Below are 15,108 nucleotides of genomic sequence, written 5' to 3'. Positions count from 1 at the left end.
ATAAAGATTTTTTCAGATTTATATGTGATCTAAAGGGCTGTGGTTTGACTCTATATATTTATTTTTTTCAAGATAAATTAATGTATAAAAAAGGAACAAGAAAGAAACAGCAAGGACCAGAAACAGAATATTTTCACATTTGAGAAGACAACTGAATAAAACAAGGTTTCAATCATACACACAAAAGCACAAGTCAGCACAAAGTAATCAAGGTCCCAACAGCAAACACATACACACTCCTTCTGAGTGTTTCCTAATCCGTGTTTCAGGCAGGTTGTGTTTGCAGAGGATGAGGCAGTTCGCGGGCTGGCCTGTGGTTAACTGACACCCTCGTTAAATTTTCCATTTTTCTTTCTCTTCCTTTCTAACTCCGCTCTATTGTGCTTTTCTGTGCTTTTCTGTACACTCTATAAAAAAGGGAGGGAGTGCCAACAGAGTGTAATTTGTCTTTTTTATATGTGTGTGTGTTTTGTGCTGGTAAAAATGTTTTTGTGTGTGTCACTGCCACGTATGACAGCCCAGACCCCCTGGCATTTTAAATATTATGTAAGTCTGTTAAAATAAAACCCAATAATTTTATATTTCATGACTAGTAAATTTTGGTGTGTGCTGGTTTTAAAAACGAAAATTATCACCCAGTTATACCTAGAATCACCAAAACTACCAAGGGCTGTCTACTATCATTTTGTCATGAGTGTGAGCTAGCTAGAAGTGATTTTTGTGTTCCAGTGCTGGGCAATATTACCAGTGAGGGTGTTGTTTCAGAGCCAGACAGTATTACAAGAGATGTGTTTCTGAGTCAGACTGTGACAAAAAGGAATTTTGTGTTCCTAAGTCACCAACTAATAAGATTTCAATTCATGTTTCTGAACTGGCAAATTCAGTTTATGCTTCCTGAGTTATTTCAGAGGGCTAATAAAGTCTTGGTTTTGTTCCTGAGCTGACTAATCATAGCAATCTTTCTGTTCCAGAGCCAGATGAACACAAGTCTGAGTTTTGTGTTTTCCAGCCTGAGAAATCAGATTCTAAGTTTGACGTTCAAGTTTGATGTCCAGCCTGCAATTACAGAGACTGTGTTTTGAGTTGCCAAGCCGGTCATATCAAGGAATATTTATGTTTCACAGTGAACACCTTTAGAGGCAGTTGTTTTTTTTCTGCTGAGCCAATTATTTCAGGGACTGTCTGTGTATCCTGGCCAGGCCACATTCTCAGGGAGCATGGGAACCATGAATTCAGGCGGATTAAGTAATTCAGGGTCCGTGTGCTCAGGAATGTCAGGCTCTGCGGCTGCACGGCAGCGCATTCAGCTTGCTCCAATAGCCGGGACTGCTCAGCGGGACACGCGGTCTCAGAAGCAAGAGATCTGGTCAGGACCGGACAACCATCTTTGGAAAGACAGGGCTGAACCTAATGCAAGGAACCTGGAATCAGCAGACGTGGGTGGTATAATAGTCTCTGGGTGGAGCACAGATGCAGCCTTGGTGGTGCTGTTCTCATATTGTTCCCTTGCCACTGGGAACACGTAAAATGGTTCTGTAGAGAACAGCTGGTTTATTCTCCTGCCTTCTATTTCTCTGGTATACCTCTTCAAGTGGCTGGCCAAAGCTCGGACTCTTTGCTTGGCAGTTTCCAAGGCCTCAGGTATGAGCAGCTTGCTGTAATTCTCATTATATATTCTATATATAATGAAGATACCATTTAAAGGTTTGGACACGCCTCATTTATCGGTTCTTCTTTTATTTTCACTGAAGGCATCAGAACTATGAATAAACACACATGGAATTATGTAGTAAACAAGAAAGTGTGAAATAACTCAAAACATGTTTCATATTTTAGATTCTTCAAAACAGCCAGCCTTAGCTGTTTTTAAAGTAATGATGGGCTGTCGTTTCTCTTTACTTAGAACTCATACTATGGCAAGAACCAATCAGCTAACAGTTGTCAAATGGGGGTGTCAGCTGGGGGTCCCAACCTCATTAAGAAGACAAGAGATTCCACAAATGAACCCCGACAGGCACACCTGTGAAGTGAAACCATTTCTGGTGACTACATCATGAAGCTCACTGAGAGAAGGCCAAGGGTTTGCATCTCTGTCAATGAAGCAAAGGGTGGTACTTCTAAAATATAAGTCAGTGCAACAAACTTTTCAAGTAAAAAAAGTAAAATAAAATTCTCTGCAACTCTATTGTGGTCTAAACCAATCAGAGATAGTCAGGGGCAGGACCTCTCTGATTGGCCGTGGTCTGGATATTCCTGTAGTTCTTCATGTGTACGTTTGAAAGTGCAGATGGATAGAGAGAGGTGAGTAGCTTGAATAAAGAGATATCGATTCGTTAAATCCTGAATCGACTTTTAAATATAAATGTATTTTGCCAGAAACGCCAGAATCTCAGGTTAAAGCTCACAAAACTACTTCAACAACCACCAAACAGTAAACGAGAGCAGGAAAACGGATACTTCACAAAGAAGTAAACACAGAGTGCGGGCCGACGCATCAGAGTCAGCTTTCTCTTTCTCTGCTTTTTCAGCCAACATGGACACACCGACAGCTCACGGACTCTAATGCGTCGGTGGGTCTGCGCTTTGTGTTTCTGAGCTGCAGGTTTTGTCTCTCTCCAACCAAAATTCACTGAACCAGCAGCAAAAGAAGATCCAAACTATGATTCACATTTGATAAATATCGTCAGTAATTCCCTCCTACTTTTGCTGTTTTGCTTCCACCACGATAAAATCACACTTCATGCTCAGATCGCTCTCTGTGTACTTCAAGAAGTTTCCCATCTCAAATCTCTGTTTTCAGCATTATTCATTCGCTTATTACCCACCAGTCTACCGTTGTTTGCAGCACTGTCTTTTTTTTTTTTTACTTTATTTAAATGACCTCGAACAAGAAAGCCTAATTTCTGCTGTTCAGTACTGAAGAAATGTAAACTTTTTAAAATTATGCAAAATTGCAGAATATTTTAAATATTATATGCTATAAAAAGCCAGGCCAAGAAAAATTTCCTTCACATGTTTCTGTGTTTTTTCCTCAGTTACTTTGACACAAAGGCATCTGCTGTGATGTTCACACCTCTGATGAAGTCTCACATGTATCAGTACTGATAAATGATCAGAATTATAATATTTCTGACTGTCTGAGGCCAAATTGAATCAAATCGGGACCTTGTGAATCGGAATCGAAAGAATTATAGAAATCAGTGATGATACCCAGCCCTAGTGAGTAGCCTGGGCCTGACAGAAGTGGATGTAGCTGTGGGTAATAAGAAAAGATGTAAAAGAACTATTGATATCTTTTTTGTTAAGTTAAGGCCTGATCCGTCTGAAATTCATAGCCAGTGCTCTGACAAGGAGCCATCAATCTCTCAACGCAAAAAAGCACACTGTATCCAGAAAACACATTATATGCTGCAATAAATGCACTGCCCAAGTGTCCCCTCTCCCCGCTGCCTTTCAGCAGCAGGCAGGAGCAAACAGGTCGTCAGAGGAGGCCGATGTGATGATTAAGTTTGACATTGTCTACAACATGCTAAAGCACTTTAAGCATAAGCACTTTTTCAATTACTTGTCTTCCTTGTAGAAATGTGGTCCAAATAAAGAACTTTGTGTTGACAAGATTGTTAGTTAATCATTTACGATACCATACAATACAACTTTATTTATATAGCACATTTAAAAACCAGTGGTACACCAAAGTGCTTTACAATAGAAACAGGGAAATTAAGACACGATTAAATGAAAGACCATGTACGAAAGGCCAGCCAGCCGGCGGAACTCACGAACGGAGCCACATCTGCTGAGTAAATATATCAGCATACAGCTGCCGATTAGCCAATCAGCGGTGAGGCAACCCGTCTCAACCCGGATTGGTCGGGTGTGTCCTTCGTGGCCTACCATATCGCCCAGCCAAACTCCAGTTTCCAACAATGGCGGCTGCTACTAAGTTTTAAAATTACTCTTACTAATCTTTCTGGGTCACAAAATAAACTTCTAACATATTTTTAGGCGAGAAAGTAGCTGTGTAAACATCAAATATCTGCTCGGTTTATCAAGATATCACATATTTGCAAAAGTGCTTCGACGTTCGAGGGTCAGTGAAGCCGCAGAGAACGGCACAACTCCCGGTACATCATTTTCAGATCACCGCGGAGTTTCACTACTCAGGTTAAACGTAATATATAAGTCACTTAGACAACCTAAAAATGTTATTGCTTTGCTTTTTTCAGTGCTTTGTTTGTTCGTGAGTCAATCAGTTTGGCTGAGATTAAAGTTATTAGATTAGATTAGATAAAATAAAACTTTATTAATCCCCCGGGTGGGTTCAGCCTTGGTTTTTACACAGCTGAATAAACGTCAAACAGAAAACTGATTAAACAGAAGTATGAGACGGTCGAGAATTTACGCCAGTGTCCTGTTATATTTTAGATAGCAAGGAGCAGACGGCCGAGTTTATTAAACTCCACCGAGACAGCAGTGACGCTAATCAGAAGGCTAGACCGTCCAATTTCCCCGGCCGTTTACTTCCGGCCTACCCGACCTTCTGAGGACCCGGCCCACGTAGACCGCGAAGACCGGGTCCTCAGGAGGATGCAGCCCATGAATTTGGACACGACCACCGTGTGGATTTTCGTTCCTTCTTATGCTGTTAGCGGCGTGCGTCCATGAGACTGTAAGTTTCTGTGTTTTATCCTGTTTGTTCTTTGCTGCGGCCATTATCCTCCCTTATTTAAAACCTTGGCACACACTTTGTTTACCAAACGTTACTGCTGTTTACTGCGAAGCAGCCTCTGCCATGCGGTCATTAAGGGATCGTCACTAATTTCTCATGTTAGCTCTTGTGTAAGATGCCTAGTTAGGATTTATGTAAATAGTAAAATTAGCATTTGTTGATACTCCCTTATTTTGGTTGAATGTTCCACTACCCATTATTGTTTGTATTGTTGTATTACACATTTAATTCACTCTGTTCACGTAATTATGTAAGACTTTTATGTTCTTTCCAACAGATACCGCACCATTACTTCACCACACGGCATATAGCATTTTACAGCCCGTTAAATCCCCTCACTCACATTATGGATGTGTACCTCGGATTTTTGTTAAATAAATGAGTGAACGACAGATACCTGAGTGGCAGTGGATTTTGTGGATAAGCCGTCCGTTCTTATCGGACAACCCTGTTGAGATTGTGGATTCATAGAGTCAGCACCTTATCATCTTCATCATTCATAGACAGTAGGGCAAGTCTGTCCCTCTTAAAGTGACATCCTCCATTACAGACCATTAACAAAGTACCACATATGTCAGCAGGTTGAAGGCATTAATTATACAGGAATAAAACGGAATATAAGAACAAACTTACTAAGAACAGATATAACTAAAAGATAAAGCAGATAGATAAAAATGGAGCCAAATATAAAATAGGGACACTAACTAGGTGAAAAAGCTAGGTTAAATAAGTGAGTTTTTAAATGACATTTAAAAGATATAATGGAGTCTGACACACGGGTAGCAATGGGAAGGTTGTGCCACAGGTTATGTGCAACCAGGGCAAAAGCACGGTCACCCCTATATTTAAGTCTAGATCTAGGCTGAACCAAGAGTAATTGAGCTGAAGACCTGAGGGCTCGCCCAGGGACATATGAACCGAGGAGATCGACAAGATAGCTAGGGGCTAAATTATTTATAATTTTAAAGGTGAGCAACAATATTTTAAATTCGATACAATATTTGATGGGTAACCAATACAAACCAGCAAGAATGGGGGTGATGGAGGCATGCTTTCTAGTACCAGTCAGAAGGCGAGCTGCAGCATTTTGGACAAGCTGAAGTCTATGAAGGAGAACAGAGTGAAGACCAAAGTAGAGATAATTACAGTAATCCAATCTAGAGGTCACAAAAGCATGAATGAGCTTTCCAAGATCTTTATGAGGAACATAGTGCTTAGCCTTAGAAATAAGGCGCAGTTGGTAAAAGCTAGATTTAATTAAAGAGGACACATGTTTGTTAAATTTAAATTTGTTTAAAAGGAAAAAGCTGAAAATTTAATTAGTTAAAAGTTGAACTGTGAATAGTTGGTTTTTGTATTATATGATTTATTTATTTTTATGTGGAGTGAATAAATAAAAGTACATTTACGGCGGCCCCTACAGACAAAGCATGTACAAACTTCAAAACACATATGAACTCTGAAGCACGTACAAACCCTGAAGCACGTGAAAACTCCAAAACACGTACAAAACACAACAGAAGTGCTCCAGGATGCTAGGGGCAGTGTTGAGCTTTTGTTACCTAGTGGCTACACAAGCCAGCAAGTACCAACGACTGGATTTAGTGTGTGGTAGTAACAGGTAAATGAACATTTTTTTTAAATTATTTGAATATATATGAGTGCTTGTGTATAAATACACAAACCATACACATATGCTTTCAGTTGTGTAATTTAAGTGATCTAGGTAGCTCTGTTTTGGAAGTTCAATTAAAGCTAGAAATGTGTTTTGGAGTTTGTACGTGCTTTTTGGAGTTTGTACGTGCTTTGTCTCTAGGGGCCACCATAAACGTTTAATTAATTAAAGCGACAAAAAAACCTGAAGAGCCGAAAGAGCCAGCTCTTTTTAGTGAGCCGAGCCGAAAGAGACGGTTCTCTAAAAAGAGCTGAAAATCCCATCACTATGTGGTTGTGAATTCAGCAGATGTCAGCATGCTTTTATTACAATATGCTGACATCAGCCTGCTTGTATAACAACACACTGATCTCTGATTTTTAACCTACGACCTTGAAGCATTGCATACTAAAATGGTCTATTTTATTATCTTTACCTATATGATTGGAGAAGAATTAGCTGAAATCTGAAAACATTTTATGATATATTTATGTAGTGTGATTTTACAAAACTAACAATTAAGGTCAAGGTAAATGCTTAGCTAAACTATCTCTGTGCTCCCTTTTCTTTCTTTCTTTCCAAGGCCTGGTATGTTGTGAAGTCTGAGGACGATCCATGGGTAATATAAAGTCTTTACTGATTGTCCAATTTGATGTGACCTTTACCCTATTGTCACCAAAATTATTAGCTCCAGCTGTTATTGGTCACATGATCAGACAAAATTTGAACATCTTGAAAACTGTGGATGCTAGACTTATAAACAGACATACTGACAAACAAACAAATGGAACTGTTTATATACACTTTCTCCTCGGAATGGCAATTGCTAAGAATCCAGTGATTGTGATTCTATTATCATTATCATTTATTAACTAGGACAGCCCCGAAGCCCCCAGTAACAGTGTTACAAATTAACTCGTGTTGCAAATTAACTGGTGAGGTCAAACAGATGTGTGGTAGATTTACTTTTCAGGAACCGCTACTGACAAACCAGTTAATAAACACAGACTATGTCATCTGTGCCATTGGTGAGGACCAGATTAACACATTTTAACAAATTAACTAACACAGCCGCATCGGCTTTATCACTGTGAGTTCCCGTTTAATGCACAATACATTTGTAACTTTCAATGTTTTCTATTCTTGTGTCTTGCACACAAACTATTTGAACAAAATAAAATTGTATTGAGTATTTACTTTCAGCCTGCATCCTGTTGTTTGGTTTACAGCTCAACTGATAGGCCCAAAGTCTTTCGATTAGCACTGTGTAAGTAAAGAGTTACAGAGTAATGGATCCCACTCTGTATGTGCATATTGTGTCTTATAAAACCAACTGAACTTTTCCTAGTGGGTTTTCTACAACACAAAAATAAAATTTAGGGTTGAAAGGTGAAGAGCTTTGAGGTTGAAGGTAAGTTTGTTGACTTGTCGATGAGTACTTGTTAGCCTGTCACTGTTATGCTGTCTGTATTTGACACTTGATTTTAATTGGAGTTTCATTAAATGCAGCGCACTACAGTGTGGTGCGCTGCAGTGGCGTAGCCTAATTACGTCTCTTGGGGCTTATATAATATATGTCCTAAAACATGTATAGCAGGGGTGTCCAAACTCCGGGCCGCGGGCCAACTGCGGCCCGCGATCCATTTTTAATTGGCCCGCAAGTAATTTTATAAATAGAATTGAATATGGCCCGCACTTCAACTTTTGCTTGAGTGTATTGCACTTCTTAGTTTTAACACCAGGGGGAGCTACTGTCGATCGAGGCAGTTGCTCCACCAAAAAGGACAATCACAGAAGAAATTTAGCCCAAGTTAGTTACTAAACATGGCAGAACCAAAGAAGCGAAAGGTAGAAAGTGAATGCAGAAAATTTCAGACATGGTGGGAGAGTGAATATTTCTTCAAAGAATTCAAGGGGAAGTGTGTCTGTTTGATCTGCACTGAAATTATGGCAGTTATGAAAGAGTATAATGTACGACGTCATTATGAAACCAAACATCAGGCCTATGCATCCTACACTGGTGCTGAGCGAGAGCAGAAATTAAAGCAAACGGTAGCTCTCCTGCGGGGTCAGCAACAGTAATTTTTTCGTGCTCAAAAGGTCCAGGAAAAGGCTACAATAGCCAGCTATGAGGTCGCCCAACTCATTCAGATGGAGACCTCATAAAACACGGCCTCGTTAAAGTCACCGAAATAATGCGCCTGTCAACAACGTCAGCATGTCCAGAAATCCAGTTGCTGAAGACTTGTCAGCCAACATTAAACTGCAACTGTCTGATAAAGCTGTGCTTTTGATCTTTACTCCATCGCATGCGATGAGAGCACTGATGCCACAGACACCGCACAGCTGCTATTTTTTTGCGGGGAGTGGACGAGCACTTTAGGTGAGTAAAAAATATATTCCACAGTACCCGTGTGTTAATGTGCAGGTACACATGCTTCAAATATCAATAATGCGCATCAATTCTGTCACTACCCTCAGTGGCGGTCCTAGCCCGTTAGGCGCCCCAGGCGAACACTCCCTCTGGCACCCCCCCCCCCCCCCACACACACACACACATATATGAAGAGAGAGAGAGTATGCATCGATGCATAGTATGCAAACAGCTACCAAACAGCCATCATAATTCGTCATACAATGAGAACAGGACAAATCAACAATTGACAATGACTAATTAATATTAAAATCTCTAACATATTGTATTGTTTGGAGTTTAGTCTGTTACTGTTACTATTTTTACCATTTCTTCTTGGAGCAACTGTAACACACATAATTTCTTTAGGGATTAATAAAGTATTTTGATTCTGATTCTGATTGGTTCAGGATGACCTGCCATTATCCAATCACACATCTGCTTACCTGCATCTTTTGCTCGTTTCTCCTCCTCTTCTTTTCTCTTTTTTCTAAACTGAGCACCTGATGGCTTTGAACTTTTCTTGTCCATCTTGGTTTTAATTTTGCACTCCAGTATGAACACAAATCCCCCAACTCGAGGATCACCACAACATAACCTAATAGACCTACACCTTAGTTCACAGATTCACTTTGTCTAGGGTTTATTTCTGAGATTTCACACAACCCAGGATTCAAATCATGAATACATAATGAGCTTGGATTTACAACATTATGAATGAAATGTGCTCTATTTGGAAGCAGCCGGCCCCCCTCCCCTTTCGACGGGCTGTGTGTGAGACTTTAAATCATCAAACTGTAAATTATAAATTTTAAATTGTTAGTGATCCCTTTACCCCTGATCCTAAAGGGTATATTTATTTTCTTACTCTTCTTATATTTATTGTTTGTTTACTTTCACTGCTGTAACTGGAGCCTCGTCGTCTCGTCTTTCTATATACTGGACTGTAGCGGAGATGACAATAAAGTTTACTTTGACTTCAGCAGGCGCACTGAGGGCTCTCGCGCTCACTTTTCGTGTATAGAATTTCGAATTTCAAATTATAAGTCTGTATTATAGTGTCTGGTCTTTTCGAGTTTGTTGTTTTGTTTTGTTTTTATTTTGTTTTATTTTGCGAGTTGATTATTAGATGCTGCTCCAGCCAGCCAGAGAATCCCCCGCCGCCCCGCCCTCTCCTCCCTGTGCCGCAAGCAGCAGGCGCACCTCGCAAACGGAGGGCGCCCTTACTCCCAGCAAATGGGCGATAGAAAATCGATCGGTGTCTATGCCATCCACAGTATGCGCTGGCTGACATCTGGTCAGCATGAGTACGAGCAATTTTTTTTTTTTTTTTTTTTGCCGATGTCCGAGATGCCGCCCCAACCACGATGCCGCCCCGGGCAACCGCCCGTGTTGCCCGTATCTAAAACCGCTACTGACTACCCTGCTTTTGCACACCACTTTCTTATATGCGCTTTTCTTGTTAACACACAGAGTACACACCGCTGTGCACTGCCCACGTACACGCAAAGTCAGCTGATCTCATCTGATGCAGATTTGCTCCTTGATCAAGAGACATTTGTCTGGATTTTTGGCACGAGTGGCGATCAGCACCGCGGCTGGATGTCCCAATTTACATACCCAGCGCAGCTGATACTCACCAGAATAATTTACTAAAATTATATGCACTCCTGTTATTAAGTCCAGTTCAGTCTGTTAATGTTGATAACGGTTTCAAACGAACGTTAATAGGTGTGTTGCTAAGCCTAATAACTTAAATAACAAGCTTGAAATGTACCCGTCCCATTTTCCCCTTTATTGTTTTTTCTCTGTGCTGTAAATCTTCTGTCTAAGAAGAAATCTGAGGCTGCTGTTCTGAGAATGAGCTACCAAAGCTTTTTCTCAATAAATCAATAAAGATCCATTTATGGAAAGATGTGATGAAGGCAGTTTTGTCTTTAATTATATTCAACAATATAATATATTCGACCACTTGTAAGTGATTTTTCTAAGTTTAATACACTAAAGTTAAGGTTATATACCTAATTTCTAGTAAGTGGCCCAGCCCCTCCTATATTTTTATGTATGTGGCCCTCAGTGAAAAAAGTTTGGACACCCCTGATGTATAGTGTCTTTTCTTATTGCCAAGTGACCAGCGTCACCACCATCACGACCATTACCAGAGGTGATGATGTTGTAAATAGTTCTGGATAAGTGTGAAAAGTCTACAGTGGTTTTTAGCTTAATTAGGTTAGAACAATTAAATTGGGGATTTTGTAAGTGACACCAACAAGATAAGCTTTGTTTCTTTTCACGTTTCTACAAAGAGAAACATATTTTGCAAAAAGCTGAAATAGTACAAACAGAAAAAAGCCATTTCATATCATGACATCACGTTTACGGGTGTTGTTCATTGAGCAGTGCTACAAATACAAGCGTCAGCAACATAACAGCTGCTCCCACGCTCAAGTTTTTACTTTCAAATAAACAGAAAAATGCTGTTTTTTTACTGTAGAATTCTAAGATTATGTGGGCATTGGCTAATAACTATACTGTGTACTTCATAATGAACTACAATATGTGATTCTTGAAGTCTAAAATGTTATAGTATGACGTGTACTGGTTAGCTATTGATGTCTTACAAATTTCTTTTAATTTTTTTCTTATATGAAATGTATATGAGTCTACAGGATTAAAATAATTAAAAAGACTTTTGGTTCATTTACTTTGCTATCCTTTGAGGCAGGGGTGTCCAACTCCAGCCATCGGGAGCTACTGTCCTGCAGCTTTTAGATTCATTATTGTTTCGACACACCTGAAGGAAATGAGTGACTTGTTACTAGAGATGGACCGATCCGATATTACGTATCGGTATCGGTCCGATACTGACCCAAATTACTGGATCGGATATCGGTGAGAAATAAAAAATGTAATCCGATCCATTAAATATCAAAAAAGCACCTCACAAAACTTGCTACACGGCGTAACTCGGCTCATAACCGTAGCAGTCGCAGCAATATGCATCACGTGATAGAGAGGCTGTGTGTATTTGTAGCCTCACTAGCAAACCAGTATTTTATCTCCGAGGAAGTTATCCCAGAGAGAAGTAAAGCAAGTGTGTAAGTTCATCTCTGAATGTCTGTAAAGCATTCCCATGTTAAGCTTAACAACAGATATTAGGAGCGACTGCCTCTCTCTCTCTCTCTCTCTCTCTCTCCTGTTGCTACTTCAATCATGAAACTGCTTAATGATCAGCTGATCGGCTTTTCTGTCGCGAGTCCGTCTCTCTTCTTAGTTTTTGGCCCACTTCTCACCAGAAAGAGGAAACCAGCGGCTGAACAACAGCAGCACGTTTAAGCTTGATAAGCTGTTGTTAGAATTTATTTAATATTTACGGTGGCCCCTAGAGACAAAGCACGTACAAACTCCAAAACACTTGCAAACTCCAAAACACATGCAAACTCCAAAACACTTGCAAACTCCAAAACACATGCAAACGCCAAAACACTTGCAAACTCCAAAACACATGCAAACTCCAAAACACATGCAAACTCCAAAACACATGCAAACTCCAAAACACTTGCAAACTCCAAAACACATGCAAACCCCAAAGCACATGCAAATTCCAAAACACAACGGAAGTGCTCCAGGACGCTAGGGGCAGTGTTGAGCTCGATTTGCAAAATAAACGGCAAGTTTGTCTGTATGGGACGGTCTAGTCTCTGTCGCGCTTCCCAGGTTGCCTAGCAACCATGATACTAACCGCTGGAAACGTGTCATACAACTTTGTTTGACAGAAATGAAGGAAAACATATTTTGTTCATTTGTTTGTTTGTTTCTACAAGAGCTTTGTGTGATTTGATAAGTATCTGAGGTTGAGACCACAGGACAGTAAAACATGATTTTTGGGCTTCATTTCTGTACTGAACAGTCATTTAAGATTAGTTAGTAAATAACAATTAGCTAATGTTGTTCATGAGACTAAAGTCATATCACTTTGGTAATGTAAATATAATATGGCCAATATTATAGTTATTATATTAATCATTATTAGCTATTACAGCAGTGAACATGAACTCTGTGTCAAATACTGAGCCACAGTACAGATTCAAGTTGCAGTTATTTATAGGTCTTATCACCTTAAATCTTCACTCAAAGACAAGTATCTTTGACAGTGCATATATAGGTGTATCATATATAAGAGAGAAATGTTGTTCCTTCAGTATGTTGGCATTACTAAATTTGGCTCATTGCTTACATACGTGTGTAAAAAGAAATTATATGAGCTGTGATAACTGTTTCTGATAAAATGAAGAGTAGACTGATATATTGAATATTCCTTTATTGGGTGAGAAAATCAGACCATGTCATAACTGCTTTAAGTCATACAGAATAGATATCAGAGCCTTAAACAGGCTGACTTCTGCTAAATGGGTCAAACTGGGCAGAAAGTATACAAACACATAGCATCATTATAGAATATGATGTAACACTATAGATCAACTTACCTCAGAATATATAAAGCATATAAACAATTACAGCAATATGATGCAACAAACACAGCACTGCTACTAATCCAAAATACTCAAAGCTTCATAGAACTGAAACAAACATTTATTTTTAGGTCCATTCAGCTGCTGATACATACTTTAGGTTTCTGAATATTAAACTTGTTTCTTCCTTTCATAGTGTGTAACTTGAAGGCCCTGAGTACTTTCTCCCACACTGCAAACACTGGAATGATAAAATTATTTGAACATTACCTAATAAGACTGATTCAGGACAGACAATTAGTTATGTTAAACTTTCCTAGCAGTCCTTCACAAACAGGGAACAGTCTGTCTATTCTCTCCATCTGTCAGCTGCTGCTGGCTCTTCCTCCTCCTCTTCCTCACACACTGCTGAGTCCTGGTGGATCATCAGGGGTGCAAAGCCTCACAGATGATGTGCAGCAGTGAGTCCCTCAGTCTGTCCTCACTCTGGACACTTGCAGTTGTCACACATGGAAATCAAATGCGTGATAAGCTGCAGGATTCAAACACAAATGTAACTTATAAATACATGTTCATACTTTTATTACACAATCAGAGAGAAAGAAAAAGAGAGAGAGTGCAGGACAGACAGACAGGTGACAGCCTCAGGTGTATACACTGCTACAAAACAGCACAAAAGAAGGAGGACTGTGTTATTACGAAACAAGAAGAGTTCCCAGATGGTACAGTGGACACGTGTGTGACTCCTGTGATTAAAGCACCTTTCTTTCAGCTTAACGAGTGAACCGTCAGCTCGTTCAAACACACGTTAAAGTCCGTTTGGCTCTACACCACCGAACAGTGGCAGCAATATAACATAGCTAACATTAACAGTGCAGTGAATCCTGCTTGTGCCGTGATATTCAGGACTGCAAACCGAGCAGCATCACTGACTTTCAGCCTGTTGTGTTTGTGGATATATGACTGACTTTAATTATCCATAAAATCATCACATTCTCTGTAAGATTAAAGTCAACTATTGAACGGCGTATATTTTGGAGTAAAGGCTTTAAAACCAAGTTAGTACAAACATCGCTAATGTCACATAACTTTCCCGACATGTGGCCAACAGTAATGTTTTAATGTTCTTCATTATAAAAAACATTTGCGCATAAATAAGTGACATAATATTCAGTACTTACTTCTGAAAGTTTACTCTTGGCGGCTCCGCTTCAGCCGTTTTTTTTCGGCAAAATTATCCACACCACAGGCGAGCTATGAAATCTGGGATATGTTGGGCCATGAAGGCTACAGCGACCCATTCTTAAAATTCAGGGAAATTAAGGACGCATTTGAGGGCCGCATTTCGAGCAGCCTTTGAATTGGGACAGCCTTCGTCGTGTCGCTGTGACGTAATCGGCCTTAAAATGCGGACTTTAAGGCTGCAGACCCCAAATCCGGTCATTGGTACATCCTGGCTTGTGTAGTTACTAGGTAACAAAAGCTCAACACTGCCCCTAGCGTCCTGGAGCACTTCCGTTGTGTTTTGGAATTTGCATGTGCTTTGGGGTTTACAAGTGTTTTGGAGTTTGCATGTGTTTTGGAGTTTGCAAGTGTTTTGGAGTTTGCATGTGTTTTGGAGTTTGCAAGTGTTTTGGAGTTTGCAAGTGTTTTGGAGTTTGCATGTGTTTTGGAGTTTGCAAGTGTTTTGGAGTTTGCATGTGTTTTGGAGTTTGCAAGTGTTTTGGAGTTTGCAAGTGTTTTGGAGTTTGTACGTGCTTTGTCTCTAGGGGCCACCGTAAATATTACTTTCTACACCAGGATCCTTTTCTACGCAGCTGACGGCTGGTAACTGTGCAGG

The sequence above is a fragment of the Neolamprologus multifasciatus genome, chromosome 6 (genome assembly GCF_963576455.1).
Source record: "Neolamprologus multifasciatus chromosome 6, fNeoMul1.2, whole genome shotgun sequence".
NCBI classification, from domain to species: Eukaryota; Metazoa; Chordata; class Actinopteri; order Cichliformes; family Cichlidae; genus Neolamprologus; species Neolamprologus multifasciatus.
Note: the sequence above shows the minus strand (reverse complement) of the source record.